Raw genomic sequence first — 15,699 nt, 5'->3', positions numbered from 1 at the left:
TAAATAGAATTTAGAGTCAGGCAGCGGGACCTAGAGAGATCATCCTGAGGTCATTCTAGATTTCTCCTAAATACTATCAGACATCGGAGAAGTTAATGTATGGCTGTCACTGTACCAGATAATGTAAATCACAAAAACATAAGCAGTGAGTGGGATTTTTACTTTTAGACTTACGAAGCATAAACAATTATGTTTTATTTCCCTCACAGGACTGACCAACACTTTTATTGAAGAATTAATTTATGTTGCTGTAAGGATAATATTACTTCACATAAAATTGCTTTGAATTTCTGAACTCGCCTTTAGCACATAGAGTACTTTTTTTTAAGTGGCCACAAAAGATTAATAGCATTTTATCAGGTTATGGAAACATTAGAGGCCACTTTAAGGAATCACATATGTAACCTTGGTGTGCTAAAATGTTTGGGAACTAACTGTCCCAAGCATCCAGTACTAGCCAGGAAAATCATTTTGTATGCATCAGCTCCATAAACTGACTATCTCAGTTAATTCTTTGAAGAACAGGCTAAGCGGTTTTTATTAAGAAAAATACTAAGTGCTGTCTATGTTTGTCATAATTTGGAGAAGATCATAAACTTAATTGAATTAAATGTAAATAATTTGTATGAAATGAGAAGCCTGTACATGATGAAAATTATACTAGTGATAGATTATCTGATAAAAAAAAATAAGACGTTTCTGAGAATTTCAAGGTTTTGTAAAACATCAATCCTATTCCGTCCTCTGAAACAGAGGTCATAAAAGAAGATAATAAGAACAAGGCAATAGTATTAATGCTAACTAAGAACTGGATTTGAATAATAGTGTAAATCCTTTAACTTTCAACATATTTCTAATGGTAAAGTTACTGTTTGCCTGTGCTTCACAAAAATTAAAAATACATCTTAGAAATCATGAAATCATCTTAGAATCATGTTCAGCTATAGAAACTGAACAAACATTATTGCTATATTTTTATTAAAGGAAGCTTTTACCACTATCTTAAAATATCAGAATATTCTTGATATTAGGGAGACCTAGGAGCCAAGGGAAGCAGCAGGTAGAAAACATCAGCACAGAAAGAATTGGAAGAATCATTGGAAGTGAAGGACGGTTCTTTCACAATATGCTTCATAGAAGGAAGCTGGAGTTTTCATTTTTTATGGTTAATAAATGCATAAAAGAAAAGCAACAGTGCCATTTGAAATGAAACTAAGGGGACACCTGGGTGGCTCAGTGGTTAAGCGTCTGCCTTCCAGCTCAAGGAGTGATCCTGGAGTCCTGGGATTGAGTCCCACATCAGGCTCCCTGCATGGAGCCCGCTTCTCCATGCCTATGTCTCTCTCTCTCTCTCTCTGTCTCATGAATAAATAAATAAAATCTTTTAAAAAAGTGAAATGAAACTAAGCACTTGAAAACAGTTCAGGGAAATTAATATGAAAATCGTCTTGTGTGTTCCTAAGAATTCTTTTAAATTCTTAAACTCCAGGAAGGTAGTATCTTTAGGTACTACAAATGAGAACCTGAAGTTAAGGGTTAATTTGTGTTTGTGTGTGCGTGTGTGTGTGTGTGTGTGTGTGTGCATCTGTGTGAGAAATGACATCACAGAAAACTCTGAACTCGTGAGAAAAATGTCAAAGACGGTGAAAGCACCCAGAGCTATCAGAGAACAAGCGGGGGACGGTCACACCATCTCGTTGCTACTATATGCTACAATAGCATTCATCTTTTCTTTCTTTCTTTTTTTTTCATTAGTTTTTAGTAAGATTTTGTGTGTTATAATTTATTTTCTGCTATTTAAAGCTGGCAACCTTAATTCCTTATTAGTTTTCAGCAACAGTTTTTTTTTAGATTTTACTCTTCCCCAGGACATCCTGGGAATCCAATATACTCTTGGTGATAGCCAGCTGTTTCAATTTGAAAGGAATTTAAGGTGGAAGGAATTTTAAATAGATATTCTTTGATCTTCCACCATTTTCAGTTTTCAGGGCTTCTTTTAGAAATCTTGCCGTGATCATTCTGCTGTTTAGAGTGAATGTTCTTTTGCCACTATCAGAATGACTTGCACTAAAAATAACTTGTCTCTTTTTATAACTGTCTTAGGTTCTGACAGTTAACAGGAATTTGGTTTTCATTTATGGAATGGCATTGCAAATCCTGTTATTTTGAGAGATTTTGGTATTATCATTATGCCTCCCTAAGGCATGGAATTAAGAGACTATGATCCAAAATACTCAGAAAATGCATTTCCAGTTAGGAAAATGAGAATCTCAGTTGTTGATAAACAGACAACTGAAATCATTGGGTAAATCTTTTCTTTTTCTTTTACCTAATGGGAGTAGGTTTAAAAGATAATTTCACAGTTCAATAATTCAAGATATTTAATCTCATCCCACGGAAGACTTGGGAAATAAGTAGGCTATGTTTATTCCTATAATTCACTGAAAACAGTAAGGAAACCCACTTTTTTAAGAATCTGCCTCAAATGCACTAAATTCCCCCCTAAAAAACACTTTCTCATGTACTCAAATGTAGAATTCTGTCCCTTAATGAGACTGGAGTAGAAAGAGAACCAAATTGTACATAATGCTAATTAATATATGCAGGCACTGTATTATATACTTCTTCCTACTTGTGATCTTATTTGAAATACAGAAGAATTGGTAAAAATAGATAATCTCGTATCATACTAGGGTCTATCTAAATGGGCACAATCATTCTGCAAGGGAAATTTGGCAATGCATATCAAAAGCTTCATAATTTTGTGTGCGTTTTGGATTATGCCCAAGAGTTATTCTACAAGAGTATTTACCACATCATTGCTTATAATGGTACAAATGTTAGGGGAAATTTTGGCTAATCCAATTATGGTCCAACCATACAACAAAAACGTGTTGTAGAATATTAACTAATGACATAGAAGGCCTTTCACAAAATATTGTTAAATTGGATAGCAGGTTCTGAAGCAGTATATACACCCTGAGCCACATTTTTAGAAAATTATTAGTATGTAGCTAGACACAATGAAAGAAGAAAGAACTTAGATACACCAATCTGTGATTAAACAAATGATTATATCTGAATAGAGCAATAAGAATGATTTTTGCTTTCTCTTTACCCATCTGTGTTTTCTAAACTGTCCAAAATGAACATGAATTACTTTTTTTTCAATAAAAACACCCAATGAATTTACTTTTCTATTATTTGGAAACTGCTAGGATAGACATTCTTCCTAATACTAACTTTAAAAGAGAGATCCACCATCAACAAATGGGATACACAACCCATAGATCAAATCAATGAGCAGGGTTGGTTTGGGTTTTTTTTTTTTTTTTTTTTGATGAAATAAACATCTAACCTACTATCAGAATATTTTTAATCTGCAAAATTTTGAACATTTCCTTATTTGGTCTTTGTAAATTCAGCAGATCAGTTCTATTCTCAAGCATATAGGAAGTAGACAAATGAAATAACTCAGAAGGTCATTGACAGATTGCTTCATAAAACATTGTTGTTTTGAAAAGAATGATTTTACCCATTCATTTATTTACTTCATTATAGATAGCTAAGACAAACGATATAGTAATTTACTAACATATTTTGCCCGTATAGTAGAAATACAGTATAAGTCTAATAAGAAATACAGTCCCAACAAAATTTGCCAGCCAGTAAGTAAATTCTGTAGACTATCATAGAATTCTGATCTCCCCTTTTGTGTGCTATTCTTTTATGCTCTAATTGTTAAGATTAATTTCCTTGCCTTCAAGCTTTTATTTTCCTTTTTTCTCTCCACTCAAATCTCTAGCTTCTGTTCCCATTTTCTCTGATGAATGGCTCTTACATCTTCTGCCTCTTAAAAATTTTTATGCTTTAGTTTCTATAAATGCAAGATGTAAAGTTAATATTTCAATATGTTTTCAATACACAACTGTCATGCTGACTTGAACTCATCTAACAGATGGAATCCTTATACTCCCAATTCATTATTTTCAAATATTCAAGTAAAAATAATTTATTCTTTATTTGCATCTGTCAAGACTAAAAGGAATTTTTCTTTCTCCAGTTCATGCCACCCTGATTTATTAGTTGATAAAAAGACATCCTTTGCAAATTACATAATTGGCTCATGATGTTCAGAGTTAAGATTTGTCATAAGTTTAGATTTATGTCCCAATTTATTTTAATGATTGAAAGGTACATTAGTGTACATCAGCATAGTTCATACAGTCTTAGAGAATCTATAGCTGGTTGGCTTGCTCATAGAGAATGACTATATATCAAAAATGAAATTTAGATAATTACACATATCTACACATGGGTTTCCTAAAAGTTAGTGTGGATAGTTAAATGCAAATTGTTTTCACTATTGAAAACTGACAGTAGATATGATACATCAGGAATTATAAACTTAGGGTCACCTGGGTGGCTCTGTGGTTGAGCGTCTGCCTTTGTTTCAGGTCATGATCCCAGGGTCCTGGAATTGAGTCCCGCATCAGGCTTCCTGCAGGGAGCGTGCTTCTGCCTCTATCTATGTCTCTGCCTTTCTCTATGTCTCTCATGAATAAGCAAATAAAATCCTTTCCTTAAAAATCCTTTTCTTAAACCTAAGTGTTCACAAGGGCTAGGCAAGTAACATAAGTGAGTGTAAATAGCTAGATATGTTGTTGTTGTTTTTAAAATAATATTGACATGAGGGGGTGGGGTGGGGGAAATAGGTAATGGGTATTAAGGAGTGCACCTGTCATGATGAGCACCGGGTGATGTGTGGAAGTGTTGAATCACTATATTGTACACCTGAAACTAATATAACACTGTATGTTAACTATACTGAAATTAAAATAAAAACAATAAAAAATAAAATAAGAGTGACACAATTGGCACTGGACCTTTAGCCTTCATGTCTGGGGGACAGAGACTGGAGAACTAGAGAGTGCAAACAAATTACTATTCATCTCTAGCCAGTTGTTGCCAAATCTTACAACTTCTCAAAAGAAATTCAGATTTTTACAGGCATCCTCCCAAATTTTAAATATTGGCTATTCTATCAGTCTGCTAAGGCTGCCATAACAGAATACCATAGTGGCTTAAACATCAGACATTTATTTTCTCACAGTTCTAGAGACTAGAAGTCCAAGATCAAGCTGCCAGCAGGTTGGTTTCTGATGAGGCCTTTCTTTCTGGCTTGCAGACAGATGCTTTTTTTTTTTTCTTTCTGTGTCCTCATATGGCCTTTCCTCTGTGTGCATGCAAAGAGAGACAAGTCTCTGATGGCTCTTCCTCCTCTTATGAGGACCCTAGTCCAGTGGGATCAGGCCCCACCCTTCTGACCTTATTTAACCATAATTAACTCCTTAAAAGGCTTTCTTCAAATTCTGAGATTGGAAGTTAGGGCTTCAACATATGAATTTTTATGAGATACAGTCTATAACAACAAACATGCAGAAAAATCAAAATGACTCTTCGAACCAGATATGGTTCACAAGTCTGCAACATCATAATCTTTATCTAGTAGGATGAAAGATTATTTGACTAAATCCTGACAATTGCATCCCTAAAGATGCCTGGTGTTAATCAATAGAAAACCAAAGAAAATAATTAGTGCAAAAGGGCACATGTCAAAACTATCTTGGTCTATGTAGATTCATATTATGATAGCAGCACTATAAAATGCGGTACTGAAGAGTTTGGCTTCCTCAAATTCAGATAGAAGCTGAGAAAAATTACTCTGAAGAAGTAGATTATCATAATGGTAAGTGTAGGGTCATAGAATAGCTGTGGTGGAGATATCTTTAGGGTCAAATCACTTCCCTCAATTAGGCAAGTATTAAAGCTGCTCAGACAGAAGCTTATTTTTTTCCAGAGGTTCTCTAGATATTGAGTGTTTCCATTCTCCCTCAGACAGATTGAACTAACCAGACTATGAAGGTGAAAAGAGTCTTGAAAATTACTTTGAGGAATCTGAGCTTAACTCTACAGGCTATTGTTCTTTAGACCTGTTTAATGCAGTCTAGGGTACCTGTTACAATGTGAAGCCTGGGCCCCACCCCAACCTACTGATTCAGAATCTCTGGGGAAACCCAGAATCTGCAAACTCCCTAGACTGTAGTCACGGAGTGTTGAGCACAGAAAAAAATATCTACACATGGGTTTCCTAAAAGTTAATCTGGTCAGGGTATAGTGAATAGATTATAGAAGAGGAATTGAAGCCAATAATTATTGGTTATACGGGATCTAGTTCAAAGCCACAGAGAGCCAACACTAGGGAATAGAAATGGAAAGGAAAAAGTATGAGAAAAAGATGTTAAGAAAAAATTGGCAGGACTGATAAAGTCTTAAAAGTAACAAATAATGCTATTCTCTTATACGTTAGAGATTGAATCCACAATCATGAAATGAACTCTATTTCTATACTGTTATACTAGGAAGCACCCTAGTATACCTCCAAAGCAGTGCTGTCCCATAGAAATAAAAGACAAGCCACTCGTTTTAAATTTTTTTCTGCTCAGTATCACTAACCATCAGGCAAATGCAAATCAAAACCACAATGAGATATCAGCTCACAACTGTCAGAATGGCTAATATTGAAAAAATAACACGTTTTGGTGAGAATGTGAAGAACCCTCATGCACTATTTGGTGAAAATAAAAATTGGAAAAGTGTATGGAGTTTTCTCAAAATATTAGAAGTATCACATGATCCAGCAAACCCACTTCTGGTTATTTATCTGAAGAAAGCGAAAACACCAAAGAGATAAATACACCCCCTTGTTCCTTTCGGCCTTATTTATAATATCCAAGATATGGAAGCAACCTAAGCTGTCCATTGATGGATGAATAGATAAAGAAAATGGCGTAGGGGTGTGTGTGTGTGTGTGTGTGTGTGTGTGTAATGGAATACTATTCAGCCATTAAAAACCAGAGAAATCTTGCCATTTGTGACAATATGGGTAGACCTGGAGGAGCTTAGCCTAAGTAAAGCAAGGTACATGGAGAAAGACAAATGCCACATGCTCTCCCTTACATGTGGACTCAAAACAACAAAACAAGAACCCAAGCTCATAGATACAGAGAACAGACTGGTGGTTCCCAGAAGTGGAGAGAAGGATGTGAGTGAAATGGGTGAAAGAAGTAAAAAAGTCACAAACTTCCATTTATAAAATAAATAGTTCTGAGGATGTGATGTACAACATAGTGACTATAGTTAAAACTACTGGATTGTTTGTTTATTTGAAAGTTGCTATGAGAGATCTTAAAAGTTCACATCACAAGAAAAACTTTTTTGTAACCATGGTTGGATGTTAACTAGACTCCTTGAGGTGATCATTTCACAACACATGCAAATATTGGATCAATATGTTGTACATCTGAGACTAATAAATGTATGTCGATTATATCTCAATTAAAAGGCAGTAAACGCAGGGGTGGCTGGCTGGTTCAGTAGGAAGGGCATGCAACTCTTCATCTCAGGGTGGTGAGTTTGTGCCCCACGTTGAGTGTAGAGATTAAACAAACTTTTAAAAAAGTAACAAATACATAAATAAAATAAAATTTCTAGTAGCCCTATTAAAAAGTGTTAAAACAGGTGAAATTAAGTTTACTATGTTTAACCCAATGCATCCAAAATATTCTCATTAAAACATTTAATCAATATAAAAACTATTGAGATCCGTTACATTTTCTTTTTCACTAAATCTTTGGAGTTGATGTATATTTTACACCTATAGCACAGTTCAACTCAGACCAGCCTCAAATCAAGGGCTCTCTGGTCTCATATAGCCAGGGGGATGCCATGTTGGATAAGTCTTAGTCTATCCACTTGGCTAGGCTAAGGGGTTTCTTTAATTAATACTATTGCTTTAATTTATACAAGTTTTCATTATTTCTTTAGGTTATGTTAGATCATTCGCCATCTTATTGAGTGTTGTTTCCCTTCTGACAGATGTTTCAGTCATGCTCTTTCTATTGCATGATGATTTTTTAAATTCAAATTTGTGTCAATTTTGAATTTCAATGAAATTCATCTAGAAGGCTATAGTCAGCATTATGTTGGGGGTAAAGTTATTTTTTAAAAAGATTTTTTATTTATTTGAGAGAGAGAATGAGCAGGGGAGGGGCAGAGGGAGATGGAGAAGCAGGCTCCCTTGCTGAGCAGAGAGCCCAATGTGGGGCTCCATCCCAGGACTCTGGGGTCATGACCTGAGTCGAAGGCAGATGCTTAACCAACTGAGTCACCCAAGCGCCTCTGATACAGTTATTTTTAAATGTTTTTTATTATGGTAAAATATAAATGACATAAAATTTACCAGTGTGGCCATTTTTCAATGTACAGTTCAGTGGCATTAAGTTCATTCACATTGTTGTGTGACTATCACCACAAGCCATCTCCAGAACCCCAAATTGAAACTACCCATTAAACAATGACTCCTCCTTCAGCCCCCGGTAATCACCATTCTACTTTCTGTCTCCATGAATTTGACAGTTCTAGGAACCTCATATAAATGGAATCATATAGTATTTGGTCTTTTGTGTTTGGTTTATTTCACTCAGCATATCTTCAGAATTTCCTCCCATTTCAGGGATGGATACTATTCCATTGTAAGTATATACCACCTTTCCTTTAACCATTCACCCACTGAGGGGCACTCAGGTTGTTCCCATCATTTGGCTACTCTGAACGTGGGTGTACAAATATCTGTTCAAGCCCTTGCTTTGAGTTCTTTTGGGTAGACAAGCAGGAGTGGAATTGCTGAATTAGATACAGTTATTTTTAAGACTTAACTCCTCAAATTTATCATTAGAAAAGGTGGTTTGGGCATCCTTACCAGCAGAGTCAGTGGACTTGAGATACACTCACACACTGTCTCTCTAGAAGGACCTCTGTTTCCTAAGCATTCCAACAGCTTCACGGTCACTGACTCATAGACAAAGAATCCCCTCAAGCTGCTTCAGTAGGTTCAGTATATTTTAAATCCTGAAGGAGCCAAGTTCTTCCAGGGTGTGATTCAGTGAGTGCAAATTAGGCATTTAAGAAGGTATAGTCATACTTTTGGGAAAATAGTAAGGCCTTGCAACTATGCCACTAATAGTACCAAAATGGCCTAAAAAATGAACATTAACTCTCATAAGTTCCACTGTGTGATGTCTAGGTTGTGCTAAAGGGCAAATACGTCTCTTCTGCAACTACCATGTATAATACTGCACTATTTGAGAGAGAAAAAGGCTGAAGGCCTCTGAAAAGTTTGTTCTGGAGCTATCAGAGCTCTTTCCTCGGTGGGAGCTGCGATGAGAATTTGTGCAATTTGCACTGTGGATGCAATCCAAACTTCCATACAAATAGTCCTGTAAAGACAGTAAGGCCGGTTTCCTGACTGCTTGCAAATGCTGCTGTCTGCACCTGCGCGCTCTTCCCCTCCAGCTTTATGCACCTCCACTGCAAGGCCATGGTAGCACCAACCAAACCTCGTCTTATTGGAGTGTTGTGCACACATCGGGAGGAGCTCACAGCTAGACCCATGTGTTGCTTTTTAAAAGCTTTGGCTGTTATTCCCAATCTTCACTTGCAAGGTGTAAAACATTAAGGGGTCATCTTAGTTATACCGTCTTGTTGAAGCAATAAACACCAGCTGATGCTGATTTAAAACAGAAGATGAGCTAACACATTGTGCTCTCTGAAATCAATTTATTTGGGTTATTCTCTTAATCTGAACTAATTATGAGCTAAAACAACAAATGTGAAGGTGTAAAGGAGAGTCCTGTCTCCTTCTCTGCCTATGAATGCATCAGACAAATGTGTGAGACAGATGTGCTCTTGCCAAGACTTGCGGTCCAGCTTCTCAGCTCTGCAGATTCTGCTTGTGAGCCCAACAGAGCTCAAACGGACCTGCCCTGGATGGTGGCTGTGTGAGATTTTCATTTTTGGATAATACTGGTAATAATTTCCTGAGAAAGAATATTTCTCTTTTAGCCCTTTAGGCAGAGGACTGATGTTCCAAAGAAGGAATGAGGAATTCCTTTTTTTAAATTTATTTTTTATTGGTGTTCAATTTGCCAACATATAGCATAACACCCAGTGCTCATCCCATCAAGTGCTCCCCTCAGTGCCCATCACCCAGTCACCCCATCCCCCCGCCCACCTCCCCTTCCACCACTCCTGGTTCGTTTCCCAGAGTTAGGAGTCTCTCATGGTCTGTCTCCCTTTCTGATATTTCCCACTCATTTTTTCTCCTTTCCCCTTTATTCCTTGTCACTATTTTTTATATTCCCCAAATGAATGAGAACATACAATGTTTGTCCTTCTCCGATTGACTTACTTCACTCAGCATAATACCCTCCAGTTCCATCCACGTCGAAGCAAAAGGTGGGTATTTGTCGTTTCTAATGACTGAGGAATATTCCATTGTATACATAAACCACATCTTCTTTATCCATTCATCTTTCGATGGACACCGAGGCTCCTTCCACAGTTTGGCTATTGTGGACATTGCTGCTAGAAACACGGGGGTGCAGGGGTCCCGGCGTTTCATTGCATTTGTGGGTAAATCCCCAGCAGTGCAATTGCTCGGTCATAGGGCAGATCTATTTTTAAGGAATGAGGAATTCTTTATTGAGCATTGGAAAATCCTCAATTCTTTTTTTTTTAACTCTCTATTGAATTTTAATTAATATGCAAATAACTGCATAGATTTAATCTGTACAGTTTGAGGAGTTTGGACATATGCAAACACTCATGATACCAGCACCACAGTTAAGGTAATACACATAGCCAACACCTTCCAAAGTTTCCTTGTGTCGGGGATCCCTGGGTGGCTCAGAGGTTTAGCGCCTGCCTTCAGTCCAGAAGTGGTCCTGGAGGCCCGGGATCGAGTCCCCCATCGGGCTCCCTGCGTGGAGCCTGCTTCTCCCTCTGCCTGTGTCTCTGTCTCTCTGTCTCATAAATAAATAAAATATTTAAAAACAAAGTTTCCTTGTGTCACGTGTGTGTTTGTGTGTGAATAGTAAGACCACTTAACATGAAACCTACCTGCTTAACAAATTGTTAACTATAGGCAATGTGTTGTAGTTTCTAGAATATTCTAGAATTTTCTAAAACTTATTCATATAGCATAAGTGAAACTTTATAGCCATTGACCATCTTCCCATTCCCTCCCAGCCCCCACCCCTGGCAACTACTATTGGTTTTTCTGCTTCTCTGAGTTCATTTTAGAATAGTCACAGAAAATCTCATTGAAGTGGAATCATTCAGTATTTGTCCTTCTGTGAGTGGCTTATTTCACTTAGCATAATGTCTCCCAGGAAAAAACATTAATAATAACCTTCTAAAAATAATAATAATTATGATGATGATGATGATGATAATAATAACATTCTAAATAAATATTCTTAGATGATCAGATGTAGTCCTGGCCCTTCTATTCAGAGATCAGGGAAACTAACATAAATGTCTTCGATTTCCCTTCCTTTATAGAATACTTTTGTGTTCTAATTTCAATCTACCTCACCGGTCTTCTCTCCCACTATTCTCTTTCAAATATATTCTACATGTACTCTGGTCCAAAACAACAAAAAAATCACATATGTTGACTTGATGTGCAGAAATTCATAGAACTTTAATTTTTACATGCCTTTCTGCTGATGGTTGAAAAACTTGGGCAGCCCCGGTGGCGCAGCGGTTTAGCGCTGCCTGCAGCCGGGGGGGGGTGATCCTGGGGACCCGGGATTGAGTCCCACATCAGGCTCCCTGCATGGTGCCTGCTTCTCCTTCTGCCTGTGTCTCTGCCTCTTTCTCTCTAGCTGTGTCTATGAATAAATAAAGTATTAAAAAAAAAAAGAAAAGAAAAGAAAAACTTGACTTTGCCAAATAAAAGTGTCCAGCCTCTCTTGATTTAGAAGAATAGCTCTTTTGGATTAACTCCAACATTTTTCAGGGCTTGCCCACTTCTTGAGTGTTCTCTCTTTTCTCACCTGCTTCCCTCACTGGCATCTTGTAGGCAGGGAGGATTCCTGGGAGGCATAGAGGAGCCTCTAGGTAAGTTATGTTTCCCTGATGGTTGCATCACCAGTCTGCCTCCCTGTCACACTGCAGGGAGTTTGGGCTCTCATGGTCGCTGGGCATATTGTGTTGGTGGCTGCTGATGTGTGGCTGGAGTTTGGGGTGTTGTACTGGCAACTGTCCTGATGCCTGGAGTCCTCCATGGGTCCTAGTCAAGAGGGAGGGCCTCATCTCAGCAGCTTCTCTTGAGGACCCCTGGCCTCTTCTGGCATCCAGGTCACCACACTCCTGGGCCCTCTTGGAGGGCTGGGTGGGATGTGTTGGCAACTTTCCCAGCATCTTAAAGCTGTAAGAGGATCTTATGAGGCTGCTCTGAGCTCACCAACTTAGATGTCCCTCCCAGCCAGGTGTGCTGGGGCATCTTCCTCTGGGGTGCTTTGCTGACACAGGAACTTGTCTGAGGCTTGCCTCTACTCAAGCTATCCCTAATATTGTTTTGTTTCCCTCAAACTCCAAGTGGGACAAGAGCTTGCAAGCAACCTCTTCCCCTTTTCTTCCTTGCATTCCCAGGCATCTCCTCCCAAAGTAGAGGGTTTTCACTCTCCTCTATGTTTGGGCACATTTTTTAATGGTATTCTTCGTCTTTCTCTGAGGCCACCTCTCAAAACTTTGGTTCTTCAAATAAAAACACTGCTCCAAGACATTTGAGAAAACATTCCTCTATTGCTTGAAAGGCTATTTTTTTCTATTGATTATTCATTCAGTTATTTATTTATACAATTATGAGTATGTAGCTCAATTAAAGTTCTCACAGCAAACACATCCATATAAGATCAAGATCATACAGATCAATAAGTGGACACCAACAGCACCCCCAGTTCTCTTTTATACCCTCTCCCCATCACTGCACAAAAGCACTCTTTTGATTTTCTAGCACTGCAGAGTATTTGAAAGTCTAATTTTTTGAGACTATTATTTATCTCCAGACTTTATTTTAAAAATCTAGTTTGAAACTTAAAGCTGAGCAAGGACTTTGTTCTGGACAGTGTTCAGTCTCCCTTTCCCTGCAAAAAATTATCTTCATCTTCTTCGTTTAATGGAGGGAAGGCTGCAGGGTTTTCAAAACAACCAACTACCCGAACAAACAAATAAAAAATACTAACTCTGGAAATAATAGGGAGGAAAAATACATCATATGGTATTTCAAACAACTGTCCACTATAATCAGCCAGACTAAACTGTTTCTCTTCCCCAAATAGGCTGTACTGTCCTGCTTCTACATCTTGCCTGCATTGTTCCCTCTACCTCAAACACACCCAAGAATTCAGTTTTAACTTCACACCTATTTTGCTGTTGCCTGGCTTTTTACATTGGTTGGTGAGCAGATTTCTCTTTTGATCCCAGATGTATTAAAAGAAACATTAGCAATGAATTAATTAAAATGACTTCTTACCAATGCCAGAGCTGAACTGGTGTGCCATACCATGTTTTCAGTAGCCACCTTAAGCTTTTGAAACAAATGAAGACACAACAACATATCTGGTAGACAGAAGCTTGTATTACCTGATGGCTCCTGGTGACTGAACATTCTCTGGTTTGTGGGGTGATCTTATGCACTAACATTTAGATAAAATTGGCTTGAACCTACATAGGACAAAAAAACTCAACACTTTGAATATTTCCAGTAATTCTTGGGTGGGACCTATCTTTCTGACTTACTGCACAATTCTAATCATTGCTTGGTTCTTCTAGATGTTCAGTTAACCCAAGTCTCACTTCTGGCAACTACTCCCCTTTCCTTCCTCCCTTCATACCCTTGTGATTGCAGATATGAAACACAACCTCTTTTCTTTGATTCTGAAAAATACCACTCATCCAAGGCAAACATGAGTAGGAGTCCTTTGTGGGAGATTCTGGGGTTAGGGCAGGACTAAAGAAAACTTACTCTGTAATACCAACCTCAGCTCTGCCTCCCAGCCATTCTCACAGTTGACCTCTGACTGACATTGCCTGCCCTGTTGGGCTCTTTCTTCCTTACCACCAATTTTCCTTTCCCATAGCCTCCCCCATTCCTAGCATAATGGTATCCTCAGAGATTTAAATATTTCTCTATCAATTAGCTTTTGTTGTTTAACAAACCATTCCAAACTACCACTTATTTAGCTAGTAATTCTGCTGGTCAGCAATTTGGACTAGACTCAGCTGGGCACCCTCATGCATCTGCTATCATCGGGAGGTTAGCTTTGCTTTTACTAGCTGGGCTCTCATATGTCTAGGGCTTCACCTGGGACAGATGAGCTGACATGAATCTCCTATGGAGTCTCTCATCCTCCAGTAAGCTAACCAGTGTTTGTTCACATGGAGGCTGGGCCAAGTTCTAAGAGAACAAGCACATGTATACAAGGCTTCTTGAATCCTAGGAAATACTAGTACATCACCTCTGCTGCATTTGAAGTCATGGGTCTCCACTTGATAGAGCTACAAAGTCACTTTGAAAAGAGGTATGCATATGATGAGCTAGGAGTGGGGTGGGGGATAATTATAGCTATTTTAGCAGATTATAATCTCTTATTTTACCCCTCACAGAATTATACAAGGACAGGAATCCAAATACCCCAGTGTAGTGATCAGACAGGTTTCTAACTTCCCCGATATTGTCTGTAGAAAATGGGTCAACCACAAACTGTGAAATAGATTTAAAATATACTGGAGATAGTTACTTGCTTAAAAATGCATCATAAGGGAAAAGTCCTTTTAAAATCAATTCTCAATAATGGCAGAGTTAATAAAGACTTAAAAGAGAACTAAAGCTTCTGTAAAAGTAATAAAAAAAAAAGTTCCTTTCCTAAGGAAAAGGAAAGAAGCTGATGAGGGAAAAATAATCAGTTCTGGGAAAGCAAATTTCAACAAGTGTAGGGCACTGACGAGGGAAAAAAAAAGACTTGATGGGAAGAAAGGATTCCAGAAGAGCTGGATGCTCTTTAAACAAACAATTTTGGCAGGTGAACAAACTATATGGGAAGTGCAGGACAGGGAAAAGCCTGCCAAATTGGAGGAGCAGAACTGTGCAAAGTTCTGAAAGGCAATTTAGAGAACCAAGGAAAGATATTGAGCCAGATCACCAAGGATGAACAAAAAGAAGGAACACAAATGTGGACGGACCACATCAAAAGTGAGAAAGATAATACAATGTAGGGTACACACAAAAGACATCAGGAAGCAGTTAATCAGCTGCAATAATAAAAACCAAGTTATTATTGACTATGTTACCATATGGCTAAATAAACAGTCCTGGATTTCATACATTTCTCTACAAGCCTGTTGTCTGACACCACTGTCAGCACTGACTAAGATGCATGTAGTTGCATAGCAGAAACCCTAACTCAAAATGGCATTTAAAATAAAGGGAATTTACTGGACCTTGTAACCACTCTCCAAAGGTAGAGTGATCTTCAAGTAAACTTCCATTATAGTTTGAATTTTATTGTCTGAAATTATGTTGGCTGTCCCCTCTACTGTATGTTGTCTTCCTCAGCTGGGTTCCTTCATAGTTGCAAAAGGGCTGCAGCAATTCCAAAGGTCATATCCTCACATCACTCCATTCAAAAGAGTTTCACTTCCTCGAGCCACTGAGTAAACCTCTGGGCTTTCCGCTGATTAAACGGACTCAGGTAATGACAACATAGATTGATTTAGACTTAACTGTATCCA

The sequence above is a fragment of the Vulpes vulpes genome, chromosome 2 (genome assembly GCF_048418805.1).
Source record: "Vulpes vulpes isolate BD-2025 chromosome 2, VulVul3, whole genome shotgun sequence".
Taxonomy (NCBI): domain Eukaryota; kingdom Metazoa; phylum Chordata; class Mammalia; order Carnivora; family Canidae; genus Vulpes; species Vulpes vulpes.
The sequence above is the reverse complement of the archived record's forward strand: the minus strand, read 5'-3'. Positions refer to the sequence as shown.